The sequence below is a fragment of the Meriones unguiculatus genome, assembly GCF_030254825.1.
Source record: "Meriones unguiculatus strain TT.TT164.6M chromosome 13 unlocalized genomic scaffold, Bangor_MerUng_6.1 Chr13_unordered_Scaffold_65, whole genome shotgun sequence".
In the NCBI taxonomy this organism is placed as follows: domain Eukaryota; kingdom Metazoa; phylum Chordata; class Mammalia; order Rodentia; family Muridae; genus Meriones; species Meriones unguiculatus.
In genome coordinates, this window is record NW_026843670.1 from 133764 (window position 1) to 154647 (window position 20884).

Sequence of the window (20884 nt, forward strand, 5' to 3'; positions counted from 1 at the left end):
ATGCCATTCTCAGACACTTCCATCCTTCAAACCAAAGAGCTTCCAGATATTCTATACTAGCTAGAGACACAAGCAACTCAGAGTGTTCAAATGGCCAGTAAATCTTTCAGGAAAGCACAATAATTGATCTTCCAGGATTGGCTGATCAAGACAATACACAGCCTACTACGTAGGCATGTATATGGCGCCACCTGGCCTTCAAGCTTAGAATCTAGCACTCCTCACCTGCTCTGGAGGTGACAGAAAGCAAGGACAAAGGAAAGGGAGAGAGAGGCAAGGGAAGGGAGCATGAAAAAGACTTGGGAAAGAGAAAGGAAGAGGTGCCTGGAGGGGGAGAAGGAACATTGAAGGTCTCAGGCCCTCAGAGGCGCACAATTCTGGCTGCACGTCTGTCTGTCTGTCTTTTGGTCTCTGGCCAGCAGCTGCTCGCTGCACAGCATGAGGGCATCCAGTAACTATCCTGGCACAGCAAGCCATCATGCAGTTGCGGGGGGGGGGGGGCAGTTGGCATCTGCAAACTGCTTTTTTTTTTCTTTCTTTCTTCTTTCATTAAGGCTATGTGCTGACTCCCACATAGGAGAACTTATTAAACTGCACTTATTAAACTGTCCACCACTCTCAGGGACCATGTGTGACAAACAGCAGAGGGTGATACAGCCCCACTCATGGATGCTAGGGTCTAGTGAGGACTTGGGCTCCTAGCTGAGAGTTTCTCAGAGACTTGAGAACATTTTGCTGGCTTTGCCTGAGTAGCTATTTAATACCTGCAGCTGCAGCATAAACTCTCTACTTAGAAAGTCTCCAAAGAATGCCTTAGCTCAGGTTCGGTGAGCAACCCCCATAAAATTGGGAGTGTATTGGGCAATCTGAGAAGCCCATGCTTGCCTACCTACTGGGGCTCACCCTATCTCTCCTGGTCTGGCCGCCACGCAAGGTGGTGAACCCAGGACACGCGCTGTGTACACCCATATGGACAACAGAACTCGTGACAGATAAAGCCGTGTAAAGAAATGTTGGCTTACACCCACACTGAAGTTCTGTCTTCCCAAAACAAGAAGCAAGACACCAGCACCCACAGGCCAACCCAAACCAAGACCACCCTTCCTTAGATGCATGAACTGAAAATGAATCAGCATTGAGACAGTTTATTGGTTTGCTTTTTCCCAGGTCACATATTTTAAGTAAATAGATTATAAGAGACATAATGTCTTTTCTTCTTCCACAGGTGGTAATCAGGCGCTCTCCTCTTTACACACACACACACTCACACATACTCAACCAAACAATCTTATAGCTCGCTGAGACCTTCACTTCTTAAAGTAGGGGATGGTGACAATATAATTTCCTTTAAAATGCCCTTAATGCAATATATAATGTACAAAAATATCTCTACATATTTGAAGTTATAAGAAAAGCACCTCTTGATACAAACAAACTTAAATATGACAGTTACTTTTGTATAACAAGCATTGCACTTTTACTCACTGGGTTTTGGAAAGTTCAAGTAGTAATGAGGCTTATTTTCCCCGTGAGAAACCAGTTTGTGAGCAGGCTAGGCAGCGGCTCAGAACCCTGCCCGAAGAGTAACAGTCTGTACTTCTCAGTGTGTGTGGTGAGCCTGGCTTGATCTTGGGTTCCTCTACCTCCGTTAGGGGCAGCCAGGCAGATCTCTGCAGGTTTGTCTCAGTCCTCCCTGGTGCAAAGCAGGTGCCAAAGGGAAAGTACCCCAACTGTTCAATGCTGCCACCCTTAACTAAATCCTAAAGCGCTTAGGGATGACTCAGTGGGTCCCGGAGGCTGCGGTTGCCTGTGTCTGCTCTTGGGAGGACATCACAGACGGGGCCTGGAGGACCTCCGGCAGGGAACGCCGGCATCAACGGCCATAGCCTTGAGGGCCGATCTTGTTTTTGGGGGCAACAGGGTCCTTCCTTTTGTCTGTCAACTGGTAGATCTGTTGGGCCAATTTCTGCAACATGCAGGTCCCAAAGCGGCATCGAGAGTTGTGGGAGCCAGGGTTCATCATCTTGCGGTAGCGTTTGACTCGAAAGTGGGCTGAGCTTGGAGTGCTGCAGAGAAGGAAGGACACTTGAAACTTAACCAACCAGGGCTTTGGCCCTAAGCACCTCGGACCAGGGCCAAACAGAACCTGAGGGACCTGGGACCTGCTCCCTCCACCAGAGCTGCAGTCTGGCCTGGACAATCCTCCCGGGGCCTGGGTAGTCGAAAGGGCACATCCTCTGCAGAGGGTGTAGTTACCTGGCTTGTGGAGTTTTAGATGTGCTCTCCTTCTCCTGGTCCAGAACAAAAGTCTCCATAGGAACTGTCTCCCCACCAGTGAGTTCTGAGGAATCGCTGCTGGATGCCTGCAGTTCCATCTCTCCACTACTTAGTGCCAGCTTATCCCACCTAGAAAACACAAGCAGGTGTGTTTGGCTAGAGTTCAAGTGATGTCCCGGCCAGCTCCCATCTCCACTTCCTTCTAACCCCTCCAGGCCATCACTCATTGTTCCATGACTGCCATGTATTAGGACTGAAGAAAGCACTGCCCCAAACTCACTGCAAGGACACATCCTCTGGCTGTGCAGCATCCACGCCTAGAAAGGCGAGTGAACCCAGAAACATCAGGATGATGGAAACCAGCTTCATTCTGTGCAGATGCTCAGATACCCTGGAAAGGAGTAAGAAGCTGAGGGTTTTCAAACGGGCCAGCTGCACAGCCCTGGAGCAGAAGGAAGGGCAGTGGCAGGAGGGGGAGCATCTTGGCGGCGCTCTGCCTGGTTCTGCTGATTTTCTCTTCTTGGAGCAGAGAGGCACCCAGAGGCTTTTGGGCTGGTCAGGTTGGTGACAAGCAAAGCAAAGGAAGCCAGAGTGCCAGGCTTCCAGAGGTCTCCAACTCAAGTCCTAGGATCCTGGCCCACAGATTTCAGGTGAGATAGAGCAGGGTGCATGAGTTAGACCTGGGACATGAGGTGTGCTCTACAGTGGATCCCTGTGGGATCCACTTGTCCAGGTCTCCAAGCTTTGGGGATTTGGCAAAGCCACACCCCACTCCCCAACACGCTGGAGAACAGTGGTCCCTATCTGCTGAAGGAGTAAGTTGTCAAGCAATAGGAGAAAGTTTGAGATGTCTGGCTGAACCTGGCAAAACCCCCAAGTCCAAGACTCACTGCGATGAGACACCAGGAGCGGTAACGCTGGAGCTCTCCTGCCTAGTGTCCCCAATAAACCACTGAACAGCCAAAGCCAGCCCCAGCATTTTATACACTAAGGGGCTGTCAGGGCCTGCTCTGCCCTGGAGGCTTCTCTTTCCTCCAGCGTTCTGGCTTCTAAGATAAGGCCTGCCCAGAAGCTTGCCTGTGGGTATAGGGGTAAGGGTAGAGGTCCCTTGTGGCCAGGCATCTCGGAGATCGGTGTCGAGAGATTAGACTGGTGCAGGACTTCCGCTGCCCTATTTCCTGGCTTAGGGCTCATGCAGTGAGAAGGAAAAGAAAGCCAGAACAATTTGGGTTAGAGGAATCCTTTTCCTTGAGAGACTACACCCCAGGGTGCTGGTCTGCGCTTTCAGGATAGAGCTGCAAGAACTGGGGGACAGGCGGGACACGTGGCTAACCTAGACCTTAGGCTTGGGGAGCTGTGGCCTCAAATGGGCCTTGCCCCCTGCCAGCTTAGCACCTGGCTGAGCCTTGATCCCTACCTCTTCATGCAGAGTATACCTGGAAGGGTTAGGTCCTGGCTAGCAAGATTTCATAATAAGGGCAAAGCTGGAAACAGCTGAATTGAAAATTAGGGTTTGGAGAGGGTAGTTATCTGAAGATTGAGAACTCACATTCCTATTTGGAAATACAGGAATAGCCAAAATTAGGAAGACAGATAGTTCTGTTTTCCTCATAATGCTATATCCTTATAAGGCTGTGACCTGAGAATTGGCCTACCTTCATTCACCCATTTGCAAACATAAGGATTGACTGACAGGGAGAACACTAGTACTACATGTGTGCTTCTTGCTGTCTCTTTTGATCTTATACATGCTCCCGAACTGGGGTTCTCATGTATCAAAGTAAAGTTCAAAGATTGGAAGTATATTGCCCAGTCATACTAAAGGTGGGAAGCTTTAGAGCCCAAACTTGAAAGACAGCGCTGTGGGTGAGAGGGCTGTATTTTTTCTGGCTGGGGTCAACATTCTCATCAAGGGTGAAGAAGAAAATTCTTGCCCCCACCCAGAGGTATGTGCTAATTCATGATGAATCAGCTCAAACACTTTTGCCTCTGATTTGTAATCTTCATGGATCCTTGAGTTCACTTTCTTCCCTTCTAGAGCCAAATAGGGAAACAAGGCATAGCTCTGCAGGCAAGTTTCCTAGAAGGTCCCTGAAGTTAAAGATATGATCTACCCAGCTGCTAGCCTCAAGTCTTAGTGATCTGGACACAGATAAGCTCTGTCTGATTCATATCCTGGCCAGCAGATCTCCAACATTCCTACCAGATCTGAGACCACACACAAAGCCAGTTGGCCACTGTGTCCCATGGACATTGCTCAAAGCAAGGCCTGGGTTGAGCACTGCTGGCTCAGCCCAGTTATCACTCTCCAGAATAAACCATGAACTTTGAACCAAGGGGATAAATGGCTGCACTGAGGTTACTTATTCTGGGAATCTTCCTAGAAGAGGAGTTCTGAGTTCCACCTGGGGCAGGGGACAGATTCCAGGTTCTGCTTCTGGTAGGGCTTGAGATATGGATATAGAAAGGGCTACATCTTGATGAACTGGCCCTCGTTAGGGCCTTCTGGGTCCCATGACAGTCAATGCAGCAGCCCCACTAAGGTGGTGGTTTGTCTGCACCATCTTCACTATAGATTGTCTGGCTTCTGTCCTTTCTTCGCCCTTCCTTTCACTTCATCGCTGGATTAACTGTCAATGCACCCTCTGTCAGTCTCTCTGAGGATGTGACCTACCTGTCATGAATTTCCATCTGGGCCTGAGCCACATCAGGTCTTACTTTCATTTCCCTGGGCCAGTCTATACAAGTCAAGGACAGCCAGATGTTGGCTCACAGCCAGGATATGTCTCATAAGCTGAACTCCTCTCTCCAGCCTCTACCAATCTTGAGGGTTCTATGTGCAGAAAGTCCTGCCAGGCCGGACCTCGTTGCCTCCTTGCTTCCTCTCTGAGGAAAGTAGGTGACTTGAGGTTAGCTCTGGCTTCGAACAATGATCGCCAAATATGCTCTTAGATAAAACGTATTGTGGTTATTAATATTATTATTATTTGGATAGGGTTCTCTGTAGCCTAGTCTGGCCTGAAACTAAAGAGCTATAAGATGACCTTGAATGTCTGATCCTTCTGCTCTGCCTCTTATCAACTGAGCTACACCTTCAATCCCTCAAACTTTTTTTTGAGCCTTAGGTGGCTTCAATAAGGAAGTGAACTGAACCCAAATGGGGAAGGCTTGACTCCGCTGGGCTCCTGGGTCTGTGCCAGTTTACTGGCAATGTGCGAAGAATACCCATCTGAGTGCTTTGACACTTGCCTTATTAGCCTGGCTGCACTTAAGAGATTGTCACCTGAGAACCAAGCTGATTATTTTTTAGGCAAGATAACAGACTGGAAACTAGAAAAAAATTGTTAGAAAATCTTAGAAAGCACATGTATGATTGTGGTTTGCATGGGTGGGGAACCTCTGTCAATGTGCTTCCCAAAGTGCTAAAGGACATAAGCATGGGGAAAGGGGAGGGGTAGATGAGGAATTCACCATGTCTGGATATCTACCCCCCCCAGAAAATGAGTTGCATCACCAGTGCAAGAAAAAAAAAATAGCTAGAATGCATTTGGGGTTCAAGGTTTAGAAGTGAGGCTTCAGGGGTCCTTTTGGCAATGCTTTCGCAGAATCAGAATTGCATCCATTCAAGTGCAATGTTTGTAAATTCACACTGAGCAAGGAAGGCAGGAGTGGAAGGGGACAGGAACAAAAAAAAGGAGAGGGGAGAAACATATTCAAACTTTTCCTGGCAAGAAAACAAAAAGGAAAAAAAAATATCCTGCTTAATGAAATTCCACCTTTTGTGTGTGTGCTCAAGAATTTTTTTATTATTTATTTTTTTATGTTAAATATTTTTTATTTTTTTAACTTTTATTAACTACACTTTATTCACTTTGTATCTTCCTATAACCCCTCTCCCCTCCTAATTCCACCTTCCTTTCTCCTTCTTCATGCATGCTCCTTCCCAAGCCCATTGATAGGGGAGGTTCCCCTCTCTTTCCTTCTGATCTTAGTCTATCATATCTCATCAGGAGTGGCTGTATTGTCTTCTTCTGTGGCCTGGTAAGGCTGCTCCTCCATCAGGGGAGGTGATCAAAGAGCAGGCCAATAAGTTTATGTCAGAGGCAGTCCCTCTTCCCATTACTATGTAACCCACTTGGACTAAACTATCATGGGCTACATCTGTGCAGGGGTTCTAGGTTATCTCCATGGATGGTACTTGGTTGGAGTATGAGTCTCTGGAAAGAAACCTGTGTTCAAATTTTCTGGTTCTGTTGCTCTCCTTGTGGAGTTCCTGTCCTCTCCAGATCTTACTATTTCCCACTTCTTTCATAAGATTTCATGCACTCTGCCCAACATTTGGCCATAAGACTCAGCATCTGCTTTGATAGTCTGCAGGGCAGAGCCTTTTAGAGGCCCTCTGTGGCAGGTTCCTAACTTGTTTCTTGTTTTCTTCTTCTTCTAATGTCCATCCTCTTTGCCTTTCGGGATAGGGATTGAGCATTTTAGTCAGGGTCCTCCCTCTTGATTAGTTTCTTTAGATGTACAGATTTTAGTAGGTTTATCCTATATTATATTCTTAGGTTGTGTTTATGTGTACATCCTTTCATCATATTTACATATATACTCTAAACGCTTGCTGAATAATTGTCTTTCAATATCTTTCCCACATTTCAACTGAATTATTTTTGGGCACTAAATCTAAACCTAATTCTTATCAATATTTGGAGGTTTTACTTGTTTTGAATGTGTGGTTTTATTTTTTTTTAGTTAACAGTGTGTACACAGTCTCTTACACCAGAGTCATCATATTTGGGTCTCTAACAAAATAATGAAAAACTGTAAATAGTACTAATAATGTTAATGACTAAAATGAAAGTAACAGAGTGCATTTTACAATGTTCTCAGATCTTCTTTTCAGACAGGACATTTTATGATGAAAATTTTTTCATGAGGCACAAATGTCTGTTAAGTTTAAGACTTGTTTATAACATTCTCTTGAAAACAAGGTTTGAGATGCATCCTGAAGTCATAACATCAAATGATGTACAAAGAGGATATAATCACCTTTGAAGATATGGTCTCCTAGGGATAAGTATGGTAGGATTAAAAGCTCAGGACACTTTCTGAGGATATGACTTCTCATAAAACCTAATGAAAAAAAATTATTCTTCCCAGAAAATGAACATGTACATAAAACCAAATACATATAAAGCAGTTACAAAGTAAATGTCAGGAGAAGGACCAGGTTAAAAACTAACACCAAATAAGTATCACTGTTGCTGTATCTGGAATTTCTACCTTATTTGGAATGCAGAGACAAGAAGACTGTTAACCCCTGTATTGAAGGAAGTGCATCTGCATAAAGAAAAACAATGTTTCGCTTCTCCTGCTCCTTTTTTTCTCCTCCCCTTCCTCCTCCTTCCTTACCTCCTATATGTGAAGCAAATGTTCTACCTCTGAGTTGTATTCCTGCCTTCTGTACAAAACAGGCAGAAACAAATAGTCTTTGGATATAATGAAGCCAGATGCTAAAGCTCACTAAAGCTTAAAGGAAGTATCTTGTTATGGGATAAATTAAAGAGAACACAGAGAAGGCAACAGGCATAGAGGAGGCTGTCCTAGTAACAGCAGTAACAGAACAAGAATTCAGGAAAAAGAATTTAGGAAATGATTTTTACAGGTGGCCCAATGGCTGGCATTAACAAATAAAATGCTATATGCTCCCATCCTTGAGGTGGGAATTCTGTATTACTATCAGATTATGAAGACTTTATTAAAGGAATTTACTGATTAAAAGGTTATTTGTCCTTCCACAGATAGTTATTGTGAATTAGGTACCCAATACTGTGCTAAATTCTGAACACACAGAAAATGATTCATGAAAACACCATTCTTTCTCTATAAGCTTACAGCCTTGTGGGTTAATCCACCATAATCAAACCTATAGACCATGCATAGAAATGTATACATCACTATAAATTCTACTATGAAACCTAACGGAAAGCAAGAGGTACCTAACACCCCAGAAAAGATAAAGAACTTACATACTCTCAAAGGCTGAGAGATGAGAACATTTTAGTTCAGTAGGGGAGATGAAAGAAGGTGAATTTGTTTGCAGTATACTAGGGAAGAAGAAAGGAATGATAATAATAATAATAATAATAATAATAATAATAATAATAATAATAATAATAAAAGATTAAAGAGGGATGGTAGCCATCCCTCTCTGCTGCTGCTGTTCTTTTCATCCTTGCACCCTCTCATGTGCCTCTATGCCCTCTAGTGGTGACGGGAGGCAACTTCTCCATCATTTCTCTCTGGAACTGTTGATGGTTTAATCAGCAGAGCTTGCAGGGCTGGTGGTCCCCAGGGAGAGCCCAGGATGGGGAGGCTCTGTCAGGGTGACTCCAGGAAGTGACCACGCTTCCTCAGCCCGGTTCCGGATGGAACTCGGAACCCTGGTTGCCAGGTAACGGGAGGCCAGCAGCAGCAACAGCAGCCTGGACAGACCAGCCGGTCCAAAGGAGCTGGAGAGATGAGTCTCTTCTGCTTCCAGACCTCCACGGGCTCAGGTCTCAAAGAAGACAGCGGTGGTCGCCTGTGCCGCTGCTGGAGACATGTGGTGCGCTCCCTGACACATTTCTGGCCTGTTCCCCACTGGGAGACCAAGGTAACCAGGGCTGTCCTGCAGCAGGGAAGCTTTCTGGTCCACCCCACCCCCCATCCACCGCGATCGCAGCCTGGAAGAGTGTTCCTGTTGGGACACTGAGGAACGCTTTTCATGCCTGCTTCCCGCTTAGGTGTAGGGAAAGTGGTCATTGGTGCCCCTCGGGGTTTGCACACTTAAAGCCTCCCTCCTGCCCTGGTCCTTCCTCATAGCGAAAGGTAGTGAGCCTTCCTTCATGGCATCCTCATGCTCAGCAATGATCACATGGACTATCTGAAGCAGATGATTCCCTATTTGCCCACCTTCTGGCCCTTTATCCAAAGATTGCCACCATCTGGTTGGTTCTGGACCTGATGCTGAAAAGGCAGGAGAGTGGTTCCACCAGGGATCTAGCCAGCTCTCAGATCTTCTCCTGCTGTTTCCCAGGGCCAATGCCCTGTGCCCTCACAGAACCGGACGTGTGAGTCCCAGCAGCCTGAGTCCCAGGCCAGACCCCTTAAAGTGACATGGCCAAACATGGGTGATTGTGGCAGGGTGGGGCTCTCACAGGTGCCATTCACCTTCCCCAGGGAATCTCACACACCACCCTTTCTCATGCCCTGAGCGACCTTTCCCCGTTTGTGTAAAGGATTCTGGACCCCATTTGCGGTGTTTGTTATGGATGGAGCCCCTAGCACCCCCACACCCATCCCTGGGAAGATTCTAATAGTTCCTTCTAGATGTCTGGGTGGCTTGGGGACACGGGGCAGTAGGGGTATCACCCCCGTGAACTGTCACAGGTATAGATCCTTCAGGCGGAAAAGCAGACAAAGACATGAGTAGGCTTGGGGTGGAGGGGGAGGTGAGCAGGAAGGGGCGTTTAAGGCCAGGGTGGAGGGCCAATTTTGGCCAGGAGCCTCACCTTTGGGGTTCTCTACCTAGGGACTGTCCTCACGACCTAACCTGCTGGTAGAGGACAGAGGTTTCCCACTGGGCTCCTAGGTTTTGATCAGCAGAGGGAGAGACAAAAAAGGAAAGGTCCTGGGGGATACCAATGCCCCCCCACAGTTCCAAAGAGAGGCCAGACTCCCGACACAGTGTCCCTTTGCCCTGCTCTCACCCACAGTGCCATCTTCTCGTTCTTGTCCCAGTGGCTGCAGAAATTCTCCCAGGATTTCTCTGGGGCCCCCGGACCTTGCCATCATGAGACGGCTGCTGGACTATGCCAGGATCCATGTGCCCACTGCAGAGCTGGACTGCCAATCTGGGGAGATCCTCCGGGTAATGGATAAGCCCTAGATAAGCTGAAGCCTGAGAAGGAGGAGGAGAATTAGGAGGAGGATGAGGACCGGAGGGAGGCGCCTAGTGAGGTAGCAGCTGATTCAAACCCCGTGTCCCACAGGGGAAGTGTCCTGAAGCTCTGGCCAAGGAAGCAGAGGAGGAAGACTGTCAAATTGACTGTCCTGCAGGTAGGAGAGGGGACTGTGCCTTCTCTGGCATGGAGAGGCCATCTTGGGTTAGCTCACCCCATTCTGCGTGCCTTCAGGCTGCTCCCTTATCCCAGATGATGGCTCACCCCTTTTTTTGCTCAGATCCAGGGCTACTTGGGACCTCAACTGCAGAGCTGCCCATGCAAGACACCTTGGTGGCACAGGAGAAACGGAGCCTGGCTTTGGGGGCAGATGCTAAGCCCCAAGAGGATGCTGAGCTCTTGGATCCCATGGCTGCAGGATCCCCAGTCTTGCCAGAAGCTGGACCAGTGAAACCTCTGGCTTTAGTATCAGAGGATGCACAGGTCCTTGTGGACTTGGCTGATGAGCTACTGTTTTCTCCACTGTAGTGCACTTGGGGGCACCCAATCCCCTGTCCTCGCTGCCCGAGGTAGACCTATAGTTGGTACAATTGCCGGCTGAACTGCACCTTGCGCCTGCTCCCCTTAGAGAAAAGATTCCCTTAATTTTATACATTTTTAAATTGCTGTTTTTCACTCTTGTGTTATTGTTGTTGGTTTCATACTATTATTATTAAAAAGGTGTTGCTTACTCAACTTAAGTGATGTATTCAGAGATGGGGCCTCCCCATCGGCCCACAGTAGGTGGCTTAGCCAAGGGGTATGGAGCCTGTTTTTGTCGAGAGTTTTCTGCAAGTTGGGCATGTGCATTCATTTATAGAAGATGCTGCCAGGTGTGTAGTTGGTGTGCAGGGGGTCTACTGGGATAGATTGAGCCCCAGAAAAAAAAGCCCATCAGGGCCAGTGCTTGACAGCAGAATTTGGGGGCCACACCTGGGCCAAGAGCTAGGCTCTGAGGACCAGGACCAGGACCAGGACCAGGAACAGGAACAGTACCAGGACGCAGCTCTGTGGACACTATCCCTGAGGGGGAAAAAACCTATAATTTGAGATACAAAGTACATTTTGGGGGATCATTTAAATACATGATATTTCTACATAGCCATGCCTGTTTTAGAACTCAGTTTTGGAGCTGGGCATGGTGGCACACACCTGTAATCCCAGCACTCAGGGAAGAAGAGACTTGAATTTGAGGCCAGCCAGGTCTACAAAGTAGATCTAGGACAGCCAAGACTACACAAGGAAATTTTGTCTAAAAAACAAACAAATAAATGAACGAACAAACACAAAAGAGAGCTAATTGTGTGTACCAAGCTGACCATAATCTCAGAAAGATTAGGTTTCCATGGACTCCCAGGTCTACGATGACAGGGATGCATCTCTGAGCAAAGCTAAGATATTTTTAATGACTTATTCTTGAATCAAGGAATGAATGGATAAAATAAGATGTACACAGGTAACATTTTTTTTCTTTTAATGAACAGTAATAAGTCTTCAAATTCTACATTTATTTACAATTGCAAAATCATTTCTGATGTTGTCAGTAAGTGGGTTTTCTCCTTTGCTTTAATTTCATCCATTGAAAAATGTTTGAGTATGTATGTGCCATGAGAGGACAACTTATTGCTGTTTACTATCTGTTTACATCCCATATATGAGTTTTCAACATGAAACCCAAAGAGTCTTTTGACCAGTGAAAGAACTGGCCCTTATTTAGGTTTAAAAATGATTTATGTATGTGCTGGTGTGTGAATTTGTACATACAAAGGCCCAAGTATAGAAATATTAGAAAAATTCTATAGGAGTAATATTGGCTACCCAGAAATTGAGCTCAAATCATCAGGCTTAGAAACAACCAACTATTCCCACTGAGACAACTCTCTGACATTCACTTGTAGATCTGAGACAGTTTTATGAATAAGTCTTTACTCCTAAGAATGAACTAACACATTCCAAAAAAAAATGACAGCATTATATCATTTTAATATGTAAATAGCATTTATTATTATTATTATTATTATTATTATTATTATTATTTCATGTTCTTCCATCCTTATAGGACAATAGGTTTATAATCTGGATAGAAGACAATATTTTACTGATGTAATATTTCAATTAAGTTTATTTGAGTATCAATGAACTCAGTGGGGAATGTCTGTGGTAAGCAAAACTGGCAACATGACTTTGAACATATAACAATGACTAAAATAAACCCCACAAAGCTGTCACCAAGTCTTCATACATTTGTCATGGCCTAAGAACCCATAGTCAGATTACACATACACACACAACATGCTGTTTTGAAATAAATATCATTGCTGTTACATTATTCAGCACCTCTAGATAATTCTCTCAGAAGGCAGTACTTCAACATTATGTGTCATGTAGTAACTAATGGGAACATAAGAAGAATGGAACTTCAAATAACATATATATGTGTGTATATATATATTCATATATATTTATGCATATATACATACATACATATACACTATTAAGCATTTTAACATTAATGTTGGTAAAAATAGAACACATTGGGGGAACATCTTCCACCCTTGGACGTGTACTCAGAAAGCTGACATGAGAATCAAGACTTCAAATGCAGCTTTGCCTAATTACTGACATCCAAATCAGGCTTGAAAACAAACATCTTAAAGGAATTTGTGAAAATGAAAAACAAAAGCACCATGCTTTCTCAGAGGCCCTTCATTGAAAAGCATGATCACATACCACATGGTATAAATAAGCAATGGATCACATAGATGATGGGAATCCCATTCTATACTTTTCAGCAGAAAAATACCTATCAGCAAGTGGAAATGCATTAGATCAACAGCAGCCACAGAAAGAATAACAGATTTACCTAATAAACTTCTGTGATTGGATTTGATACACATACATCAAACTTCAGTACCTACTCCAATGTTTCAAAATATAGAACACAACCACAATTGGTGACTTCCTCCTTTACGTTATAAGTGAACATGGTAAATAATTTACTTCCTCCAAGGCTATGATGAAAAACAGATTAAAAAAAAATTTTTAGTAGATTCTTAGGGAGTACAGATTTTAGTATGTTTATCCTGTATTATATGTCTAATACCCACTTATGAGTGAGTAAATACCCTGTGTGTCTTTCTGCTTTTGGGATACCTCACTCAGGATGATCTTTTCTAGATCCCACCATTTGCCTGCCAGTTTCATGATTTCCTTATTTTTAAATGCTTAGTAGTATTCCCATGTGTAAAAGTACCACAATTCCTATATCCATTCCTCAATGGAGTGGGACCTGGGTTGTTTCCAGCTTCTGGCTATTACAAATAAAGCAGCTACAAACATGGTCCAGCAAATGTCCTTGTTGTACACTTGATCAAATTTTGGATATATACCTAGGAGTGGTATAGCTGGATCTGGAGGTAGCACTATTCCTAATTTTCTGAGAAATTACCACATTGATTTCCAAAGTGGTTGTACAAGTTTACATCACGACCAGACATGGAGGAGTGTTCCCCTTTTCACACATCCTCTCCAGCATGTGTTGTCACTTGAGTTTTCGATCTTTTCTGTTCGGATAGGTGTAATGTGATATCCTGGGTTCATTTTGATTTGTATTTCCCTGATGACTAAGGAAGACTTTTGAGGGGGCAGGAGTTCCACAAGGAGAGCATTGGGACTGATACTCCAACCAAAGACCATGCATGGAGATAACCTTGAACCTCTTCAACTCCTGCCCAGATATATTCCATGGCAGCTCAGTCTCCAAGTGAGTTTCCTAGTAATGGGAACAGGAACTGTCTTTGATATGAACTCAGTGTCTGGCTCTTTGGTCACCTCCCCTTGATGGGGGAGCAGGCCACAGTAGAGGACAATGCAGCCAGTTCTGATGAGATCTCATAGGCTAGGGTCAGATGAAAGTGGAGGAGGACCTCCCATATCAGTGGACTTTAGGACAGAAATAGGAGGAAGTTAGGAGGTTGAATAAAGGAGGGGATGAAGGATGGAGCCACAGCATGGATACAATGTGAATAAACTGTAATTTACAAAAACATAAATTTTTTAAAAGTTAAAAAAAAGAAACAACCTTCAGATACTAGAAGGTTTTTTTGTTTACATCCCAGGATATTGTTTTTTGAGAAAGAGATTTTCTGTATAGCCTTGACTGACCTGTCATACTTTCTAGACCAGGCAGGCCTTAAACTAACACAGATCCATTTCCTTCTGCCAGTCATAGTGCTAGTATTAGAGGCATTTGCCAACAATCCAGGCTTTGATTTTTTAAATTTAATTTAATGTTTTATTTTTGCGACATGGTATCTCAGTGCATCATTGCCAATCCAGGACTCTCTTTGTAAACCAGGCTGATCTTGAACTCACAGAGACCTACCTTCATCTGCCTCTCAAGTGCTGGGACTATGGATGTGTGTCACCATGCCTCGTAAGACTTTCTTATAGCCTTGTCACACTATGTGATTTCAGATATATCTAGCCACACATCTAGCCTGTTTTTTTAGACAATGTTTCTCTCTAGCCGTGCATGTCCTGGACTTGCTTTGTAGACCAGGGTGACACTGAACTTACACAGCAGCATGCTTGTGTCTCCTAGAGAGACAGGATTAGAGATATGTGCCACAAAGCCTGGCTCAGATTTTTTATTTCAATAATATATCTATATGATTAAAACATAAATTGAAACATATACATATGATTAAAACAAAATGTATATATTAATATATAACATATTTATTAAATATATTGGTTTATATTACTATATTTAGTGAGAATATATTAATTATACATATGAATATTTTGGTATTTTGAGAGAGGGTTTCTCCTTTTAGCCTTGGCTATCTTGGACTAGATCTGTAGACCAGCCTGACCTTGAACTCACAGAGACTGGCCTGCTTCTGCCTGGCAGAGTACTGGGATTAAAGGCCTATGCCAACTCTTAGTATTTAGGCACCTGTTTCTGGCTTTCCTAGCAACCTGTGATGTCATTACGTGTTGACTGCCAGGGAGGGCAGGTGTGGTTGCTTTGCTCCTTAAAAGGATCTGCCTGCCCACTTTGTCTCTCTCTTGGCCTCTCGCCCTCTTGCTATTGCCTTCTTGCGCTCTCCCCCTTCTCTGTTGGGGTGCCCCCTTCTCTCTCTTCCGCTATCATGTCCTGCTGTCTCCTTCTCTCTCTCTCTTCATCTCCATCTGAGAGACCACCTGAGAATGCAAACAACTGTAAAATAAAAAACAGCTGTGACTATTCCCATCTTTGAATTAAAGCCAGAGCCACGTAGCTCTCAAAAGGCAGGATGAACTGCTCTGAGATAGGTTTTAAAAAATAACGGCAGGGTGAATTGTTTTGAGAAAACTCACAAATGGCCAAAAACTGCAAACAACTAGCTGTAAACTATCTTCATGCTATTCTTGCTGACCAATCAATGTATAGAGCAAAAGTGGCCAGATTTTTAAGTATAAAAATCCTGTGCTTTGCATGCTTGGGGTCGTCTCCTGTCTTTGGAGGGGTGACCGTATCACGATTGGAAAAACAAAAAACAAACAAACAAACAAACAAAAAACTCTTGCTTTTGCATGGAGTCGTGGTCTGTGGGGATTTCTGGGAAGGGCGCAATCTTGAACTCCTGAGCTGTGAGACCCCAGGCCTTACATTTTTGGTGCGTTTGACCAGGAAAGGGCGTGCCCCTTCCCCAACCCTCATCAGACTGAGTTCGGAGGTTGAGCTCAAAACAGGTTAGTCTAATTTCTGTTTTGCTTTGCTTGTTTCTGTCTTACCAATCTGTTTCTGTTTAGGCGCCTATCTAGACCTTTTTTTAGTCATCTGATCATTCATTGTGATAGACAGACGTATCAGACTATCACTTGACTGGGAACTGGAGGACGCTCCGGTTTGGGAGGCTAGGATTGGGACGCTCCTCCTCCCATCTATTTCCTGTTAGAGATGGCTGCCGCCAGGCAGCCTTTCAATCAGAGTTCTGTGGTACCACCCTCAAGGGCGTCCTTGTCTAATTGTCTGTCTCGTTCTCTTTGTCTCTATCTGTGTTTCCTCTTTGACTTTCTTGACAGACGACTTTATTATGGGACAAACTGTGACTACACCCTTATCCCTCACCCTTGATCATTTCTCAGAGGTGAGATATAGGGCACATAACATTTCAGTTGAAGTTAAGAAGGGAAAATGGCAAACTTTCTGTTCCTCAGAGTGGCCTACTTTTCAGGTTGAATGGCCACACGAGGGCACCCTTCACCTTGACAAAATCCTTGCTGTCAAGATTAAGACCCTCCAGACTCCAGGAGGCCCTCTGTCTAAGGATCAGTGTGCATATTGCAAGGAGAAAGGACATTGGATCAAGGATTGTCCTAAAAGGACGAAAAAGCCAGAAAAACCGAATGCCCAAGCCCTGGAGACCCAGGTCCTAACCCTGGATGATGACAGTGATTAGGGGGGTAAAGAGTTTGACCCCTTACCCAGAGCCCAGGGTAACCCTTAAGATGGACGGGAAGCCAGTCGACTTCTTGGTGGACACTGGCTTCCAGCATTCTGTTCTGTTACAAGATTTTGAAGCTAAAAAAGAAGAAATCATCGGTCCAAGGAGCCACTGGATGTAAACAATACTCATGGATTACCCGAAGAATGGTGGACGTTGGAGTGGACCGGGTATACCACTCATTCTTAGTTCTCCCTGAATGCCCATACCCGCTGTTAGGGCGAGATATTCTAACTAAGATAGGAGCCCATATCCATTTTAGACCAGATGGCCCACATTTGACAGACAATAAAGGAGATCCCATTCATGTACTGACAATTCAACTGGAAGATGAATGCTGCCTTTCTGAAAAGGTGGTAAGTCCAGAAAAAGACATTGACTGGTGGCTACAGAGATTCCCCAGGCATGGGCTGAAACAGATGGCCTAGGAAAAGCAGAGAAACAGCTCCAGTTCTGATAGAGCTGAAGCCTCAGGCTACCCCAATCACGGTGTAACAATATCCAATGTCTAAGATAACCCGTGAGGATCCACCCTCACAAACAGAGGTTCCTTGATCTAGGGGTTCTCAGAAGGTGCTATTCTGCCTGGAATACTCTATTGCTGCCAATTCAGAAGCCTGGATGCAATGACTATTGACCCCTACAGGACTTGAGGGAAGTTAACAAACAGGTCATGGACTTACACCCTACTGCACCCAACACATATAACCTGTTGAGTTCCCCTCCCCCTGACAGGGTTTGGTATATGGTCCTGGACCTTAAGGACACATTTTATTTTTTTGTCTCCAACTCAGCCCTACCAGGCAAGACATTTTTGCTTTTGAATGGAAAGACCCAGACTCAGGGGACTCAGGTGAGCTTACATGGACTCAACTTCCTCAAGGTTTAAAAATTCTTCTACTATATTTGATGAAGCCCTACACTGGGACCTGGCACACTTCCGGGCCACCAATCCCCAGGTAACTTTTCCCCAATATGTGGATGACATTCTATTAGCTGCAAATTGTAAAGAAACCTGCCTTAAAGCCACCAACTAGCTGTTACAAGAGCTGGGTGACCTTGGATATAGAGCATCAGCAATAAAGGCCCAGCTCTGCAGGAAACAGGTCAGTTATCAGGGATATATATTAAGAGAGGAAAAGAAATGGCTATCAGAGGCTAGAAAAGAGACTGTATTTCATATTCCCCCTCCATGGACTACTAAACAACTGAGGGAAATTTTAGGTACAGCAGGGTTTTGCCAGCTGTGGATTGCAGGATTTGCCAAGATGGCAGCCCATCTGTATGCCCTTACAAAGGGCAAAGACTTTCATCTGGGGAAAGGATGAACAAGCCACATTCGATAATATCAAACAAGCCTTAATGTCGGCCCTAGCATTGGGACTCCCTGATGTAACCAAACCCTTCCATCTTTATGTGGCTGAGAAACAGGGAATGGCCAAGGAGTTGCTAACACAGAAAATTGGACCCTGGAAGAGACCAGTAGCCTATCTATCCAAAACGCTTGATTCAGTAGTGGCAAGATGGCCAACCTGCCTTCGAATAATAGCAGTAGTAGTGGCACTAGTAAAAGATGCAGACAAACTGACTCTATGACAGGACCTCACCATCTATGCTCCTCATGCCCCTGAGAGTGTCATAAGGCAGCCACCTGATTGCTGGCTCACGAACACTTGCATGACACCTTACCAGGCTTTGCACTTGAATAATGATAGAGTCACCTTTGAACTGGCTATGGAGCTAAACCCTGCCACCTTATTTACGGATCTAGAAATCCAGCCCCTGGAGCATGATTGTTTGCACGTTCTAGCAAAGGAACAGGGATGGTGCAAGGACTTGAGAGATCACCCTCTTCATAAAGCTGAGGTGACATACTATATGGATAGGAGCAGTTTTTTTTGAGAATGGAAGAGAAAGGCAGAGGCAGTGGTGGTAGATGGACATAAGGTAATATGGGCCCAGGCATTGCCAGAGGGCACTTCTGTTCAGCAGGCTGAATTGATTGCTTTAACCCAGGATTTAACTCTGGAAAAGGGTAAAAAGATAAATATCTACACTGATAGTCAGTACGCCTCATAAAAAGCCCATGTGCATGGGGCCATCTATCATCAGAGAGGCCTGCTAACATCAGCTGGTAAAGAGATAAAAAATAAAAAGAGAGAAAAAATAAAAACAAGATTCTGACTTTGCTCAATGCACTGTTGCTGCCCAACAAGGTAAGCATTATTCAATTCCTAGGACAGCAGAAGGTTGAGACTTCCAGGGCACCAAAGGGGAATAACATGGCCGATCAGGAGGCTAAAGTAGCTGCTAGAGGAAACTCTGCCCCAGTGGTATTAACAGCTGAACTGCCCAGAGAAGAATGACTAAACTGCTCAGAAACTGACTTAAAGTTAATATGGCAAAAATGGGATATTTAACACCAATGTGGGGGCATAGATTGACTCTAAAGGTAAGATAATTCTACCCCAGGAAGATGCTGAGAGATTGATAACTCAGATGCATAAGTGGACTTACTTGGGGGCAAAGAAATTGGCTGAAGTTGCCCTCCAATACCCGTACCGAATACTAAACCTCACCATCCTAACTGAGAGAGTGACTAGGACATGTGAACCTTGCCAGAGAGTAAACATAGGTAAGAATTTCCAGAGCCCAGGAAAGCGGCTAAGAGGAAGTAGACCCAGAATGCATTGGGAGGTGGATTTCACTGAAATTAAACCAGACAGGTATGACAATAAATATCTCCTGGTTTTTGTGGACACTTTTTCAGGATGGGTGGAAGATTTTCCCACAAAGAAAGAAACCACAATGGTCATGACCAAAAGATTCTGGAAGACATTTTCCCTCAGTAAGGTATTCCAAAGCTAATTGGGTCAGACAATGGGCCAGCCTTCCTTGTTCAGGTAAACCAGGAGGTGGCCAGATTTCTGGGACTTGATTGGAAGTTACATCATGCTTATAGACCCCAAATCTCAGGACAAGTAGAGAGAATAAATAGAACTCTAAAAGAGACTCTCACAAAATTGACAATGGAGACTGGGGGTGACTGGGTGGTGCTTCTTCCCTTGGCCCTCTTTAGAGTCAGAAATACTCACTCCCTACTAGGCTTAACTCCCTTTGAATTACTATATGGGGTTCCTGCTCTCCTACCTTGACTCTTCTTGGGGACCCTCTTGACATAACTAGTGGTAACTCTGACTTGTCCAGGCTAAAAGGACTGCAGCTTATGCAGAAAGAAATATGGAGCAAGGTTGACAGTGCATATGCGCCCAGGCCCTTGGAGGTGCCCCATCAGTTCCAGGTGGGAGATCTGGTATATGTGCAGTGACGTGGCAGCCAGAATCTGGAACCTCAGTTGAAGGGTCCTTATTACATCCTGCTCACCACCCCAACTGCCAAAGTAGAGAGCATCACAGCTTGGGTCCATGTGTCACACGTTAAGCCTGCTCTTCATCAACCTGCAACACCTGGAAAGTCCAAGCCTACAGCAACCCACTAAAACTGAAACTCATCAGGGACAATAAACTCTCAGACCAGAACACCCCTTTGTCAGGGAAAGTATAAGTGCAGTTCAGGTCCTGATGCTCCAGAAAGAGTATCAACCTCTCCATGAGGTTGATCTACAATTTTAGGGTTAAAATTGAGGCAAAAAGGGGGGGTGTGAGAGACCACCTGGGAATGAGAAAAACAACAGTGATTATTTGAATTGAAGTCAGGTGTAGATAACTCTTGAAGGAAAGGGTCAACTGTTCTGAGAACAACTATCTACAACCACCTGTAAACTATCTACAACCACCTGTAAACTATCTACAACCAGCTGTATACTACCTAAAACCAGGTGTAAACTATCTTCATGCTATTCTTGCTGAACAATCAATGTATAGAGCAAAAGTGGTTTCAATTTCAGGTATAAAACCCTGTCCTTTGCATATTTAGGGCTGTCTCCTGTCTTTGGAGGGGGGACCCTATAGAAATTGAAATAAAACGCTTGCTTTTGCCTCAAGTTGTGGTCTATGAGTGTTCCTGGGAAGGGCACAATCCTGAGCTCTTGAGCAGTGAGACTCCAGGTCTTACAACATGAAACTAAAATGCTTTTGCAATCCATTCTTTAGGTGGTGGAGCAGCTTATAAAAT

The 20884-nt window shown here is 44.7% G+C and overlaps 1 pseudogene; it reads right to left on the reverse strand.

Annotated features, from left to right (window-relative positions):
- Positions 1–1780: 1780 nt before the first annotated feature.
- On the reverse strand, positions 1781–2646 carry LOC132651391 (pro-adrenomedullin-like; annotated as a pseudogene).
- Positions 2647–20884: the final 18238 nt, after the last annotated feature.